This window comes from Macrobrachium nipponense, chromosome 30 (genome assembly GCF_015104395.2).
Source record: "Macrobrachium nipponense isolate FS-2020 chromosome 30, ASM1510439v2, whole genome shotgun sequence".
NCBI classification, from domain to species: domain Eukaryota; kingdom Metazoa; phylum Arthropoda; class Malacostraca; order Decapoda; family Palaemonidae; genus Macrobrachium; species Macrobrachium nipponense.
This window is the reverse complement of record NC_087218.1, coordinates 51905101-51910100: the sequence shown is the minus strand read 5'-3', so window position 1 is coordinate 51910100 and position 5000 is coordinate 51905101.

Below are 5000 nucleotides of genomic sequence, written 5' to 3'. Positions count from 1 at the left end.
CACCTTGTCTTCCTTCCAAAGACGCCTCTATCAAAATCCCCCATAGACTTGGGTATGTTACATTTTTAATAGGAAGAGGTGCACATGCACTTACGAACGCACACTTCGTTAGCGCCTCACAATACTAGCTGCATCCAGTTTTCCAAAGGCACTTTGAGAAGAGTTAATAAACTATCGTACATTGACTTGTCTAACTATGCAGTTTTATGTCACGCCATCCACAGAAACTATTCATCAGCTTTCTCGGATCGTTGCTTCTCCACATTCCATAGGTCACAGCGAACATATTGGCAATATATTATTAATCAAAAACCCTAGGCGTAACATACATATATATTATATATATATAATATATATATATATATATATATATATATATATATATATGTGTATATACATATATATAGCTATTTATTTATTTACTTATATATGTATATATACATATTCTCTTCAGTCTTGTAACTTTATTTATCAAAATGTTAGCTGCTATACTACTATCTATGTACAATACACTTATTGTTAATAAATTTATTACTATCCTTTCACCTCCATCCAATCCTCAGCCATATTAATTATTTGTAATGATCATATTGTGTGCGCACCCTCAACAATCATATTCACCAACAATAATCAATTCACATATAGCACGATTAAACTCTTTATCTAAAATTGTTTTCGTGACGTTATTGAAATCAGGGAATAATAAAATAAGATGACCAATTTAAAACTTTGCCAGACCTAACATTTTTTCATTCCATAACTTCAACCCACTAATGACTGCATACCTGTATTGAAAAATAAAAACACCTTATCTCTATCAAAGGTATTATATATGTATATACATATATATATATATATTTAATTATATATATATATATTTATATATATATATATATATATATATATAATTTCTTGTACTGGTATAATGAAAAACCATACAGAAAGGGGGCGTGGCCGGTGTAAACGTCACGGGGCCCCACGTCATGGTCGACACACGTCATTCTGCGCCTAGTTGCCAGGTCTTAATTCCCGTTCTCACCATGCCCACAAAATTGAGATGACATTTCTCGATATAAAGTAAGACAATAATGCGGAGTAGATGCTTGAATCCATTTTTCTTAATTAGGTCGGTGTCTCAAACTCTGGTGGTTTCGGTTTCACATTAACCAGAAGCCTAGTTCATTAGTTATATTAAAAATGGAGGGTGTCATGGGCCTTGAAATAGTTAGTAGTTGTTATAAACGACCCTCTTTCTTCTTCACTTGGCCCATTAACGAGCTATCGACCGTTGTCAAAGATCTTCAAAGACACTTGTTTTTTAAATTTACCTCTGTACTTGTTGTAACTTATTGTTCATTTGGGCTGAAGATGAACCCAGGGAAGGGTTCGAAAGCTTTCTGTAGTCTTCAAAATTATACACGGACTTTTTACACACTGTATTATTGTGGACCCTTTAGAACATTATATATACTCTCGTGATAGAGAGTTTTTCCCTAATAATAATAATAATAATAATAATAATAATAATAATAATAATAATAATAATAATAATAATAAACAAATGTGATAATACAAATTGTTGTAATTTTTTTTATTAAGCAATAATTAGAAACTCAGAAGCACAAGACAGTGTCTAATAGTGATCGGGCTAATATATCATAGCTTTTTATTATCAAGCAATAATCCAAGCCCCGCCTGCACCAGACAGTGTCTTGTGATCGTGCTAATAATTATAATCATCATTATCAAGCAATAATTCCAAACTCAGCACCGCGACACAGTGTCTTGTGATAGTGCTAATTAATGTCATTATCATTATCATCAAGCGATAATTCCAACCCCGGCTGCACCATGACAGTTGGCCGCACCGAAAAAGCAGATGCAGTTTCTGTCTTTCGCATCTGACACGAGTTGCCAAGCAATGTCGTTTCTTTTATGTCCGAAGAACAAAGGCGGTTTTCAGCAAAGTTGGGGAAAACGTTTTCAGTGATAATACTCCGATGACAGCTGCGTGAATGCTAGGATATTCTGGGAGTAATATTATAAAATATGCATTTGCGTAACGATTTGAAATTTCTTGGATATTCAGCATAGTTTCACTATTTTGAATTTAAACAGTTGTACTTGGAAAATGCATTATGGTTGGGTAAGTTAGTGCACGCGCGCGCCCGTGCTTATGTGTGATACACAACCCCTCATTATATATACATACATATATATAATAGAATATTCAGGGGGATAACAATCCAACCCCAATGAAGTAAATTCCTCTTTTGTAGTTTTAAAATAGATAGTTACTTGTATAGGTATTAAAGCTTTCGCCATCAACTTGCGTGGTCTTGTTCACTAAAGTGTGACATATCACACTTTAGTGAACAAGACCACAGTTGATGGTCGAAGCTTTAATCCTATACAAGTAATATATATTTTAAACTACAAGAGGAATTTACTTCATTGTGGATTGTATCCCCATTTACTTAGAGGTACGACATAGTACCTGGCTTCTGCAATATAGATAGATACGTATTATATATATATAATTATTAATATTTAATATATATATATATATAATTATATATTTAATTAAATATTATATTATACAACTAATATAGTATATATACTATTAAAATATTATTATAATTATAGTAGTTAATATATATATATATTAGATATATATATACGATTCACTAAGTACAACACCGTGAAGATTGTATATCAAGAGCCAGCAGGAAAAATGAAAAGCAGCAGTACCTAGCGCTTTCGTGTATCCTTGATACACCTCATCAGGGTACAATATATAAAAGAATGAAAATAGCTTCGAAATATCAAAGGTAAACATAAAAACAAAAAATAAAATACAGAACAATCAAACAGCCTAGTCAAGAAGCAAATGGTCCACAGCCTCGAATTACGTGTAGGAAGTACGTCGAGTGCTCTCTTTTTACATATAAATAATTTTAATCATGCAATTAATTGGAACAATTCAAAGGAAATTTTATTTTATAGAGATATTATTAAAAGAAACATTATAGAATCTAGTATAATAAAATATAAGTCAAGTAGTGTTTTTAATATTAGCACGGCATATATCTAGTATACATAACTAGTCAAGTAAGTGTTTTTAATATTAGCAACTGACAATATAAACCTAGATAACTGGCTTACGAAAAAATCATGTTTTTGACAACTTCGTAACTATGTAATTGACTGCTTAGTAGTTCCATTTCCATTTGTTGTTGTCCTTTAAGTGTAATTCTAGGCTGTGGACTATTTTTTTCTTGGCTAGGCTGTTTGATTGTTCTGTATTTTACCTTTTTGTTTTTATGTTTACCTTTGATATTTCGAAGCTATTTTTCATTCTTTTATATATTGTACCTTGATGAGGTGTATCAAGAATACACGAAAGTGCTAGGTACTGCTGCTTTTCCTTTTTCCTGCTGGCTCTTGATATATATGATATATATATATGTAGTATACATATATAGATATATATATATATTAATAATATTATATATATATATATTAATATCTTTATATGCATATATATTTTTTATTTAACTATTAAAAATTAATATAATATATATATATCTATATATATATTAATAGAATATATTATGTATATATATTCACAGATTTTAAAGAGCTATTCCAGCCGCAGCCAGTAGCCGCCCGACAGCAATAATATTCATCAAAGGCAAAGCTTTCATTATGACAATCGGAGCGAACCCATCGAGGGGGCATTCGAGTTTTTTAATTAATGAGATGAATTTCACTTCCCTCAAAAATAGAAAAAATAGAGAGGAGAGAGACGCCGTAAATGCAGAACAGTTTGCCAGACGCCATAACGAATGACCACCAAACAGAGGATGGACCACCAAACAGGGAATGGACCACGGAACAGGGAATGATGGACCGCGGAACAGAGGATCGGATATTGAAACGGAGAAGAATCCACAAGAAAATACAATAGAAGAAGAAAGGCAGGAAATTGTATCGAGTGACCTGAATGAGTGAAGGGAAAAAACAGACGATAAAAGATGCGAAGGAGAAAAGGGAGATAAGGCATAATTGTGAGGAGGGAGAATGGAATGCAGGGAAGACAGGATATTAGATACATAACAAAAAGGAGGTCAAGTTAAATGGGCAGGATATTAACGAAATGGTTGAGGGTATCTTTGTGTAAATAAGAGAGAGAGAGAGAGAGAGAGAGAGAGAGAGCGGCTTTATGTATGCAACATAGAGAGAGAGAGGCTTTATGTATGCAGCATAGAGAGAGAGAGAGAGAGAGAGAGAGAGAGAGAGAGAGAGAGAGAGGATGGGCAGAGACGAACTTGAATATAAAAGAGAGAGAGAGAGAGAGAGAGAGAGAGAGAGAGAGAGAAGGATTGGAAGAGACGAACTTGTATAAAAGAGAGAGAGATAAAGAGATGATGGGGGAATAGCTGACATTATAAATAAAAGAGAGAGAGAGAGAGAGAGAGAGAGAGAGAGAGAGTGTATAAAATTCAACAGAAAGAAACAAAGGAAAGGAACAACTGGAAAAACCGGATAATACATAGAACAAAGAGGATACAAGGAAAAGTGAGGTCTAGCGGATGAAAAAAAATAATAAAATAAAAAAATTACAATAAAAAAAGAAAGCGACGGATGAAAGGAGGGAAATAGAAAACAGCAACAGCAAAGGGCAAAGGACAGAGCGGGAATAGAAGAAAGAGGGAGGCTAAGAATAAAAACAAATACGGAGGAATGAGAAACTGAAAAAGAAATAATATAAGGGCATGGAGAGGGAAAAAGAAATAGGACGGAGGAGAAGAAAATTGAAAAAGGAATCACGAGGCAGGAGGAAATGAAGTAACGTTTAATAGATAAAAAAAAATAAAGTGGAAAGAACAGAAGAAGAATGGTGAAGAACGAGAAGAAAGAAGGAATGACTAATAAATGATAAAAAATGAAAATTAGCTTACACAGAGAGAGAGAGAGAGAGAGAGAGAGAGAGAGAG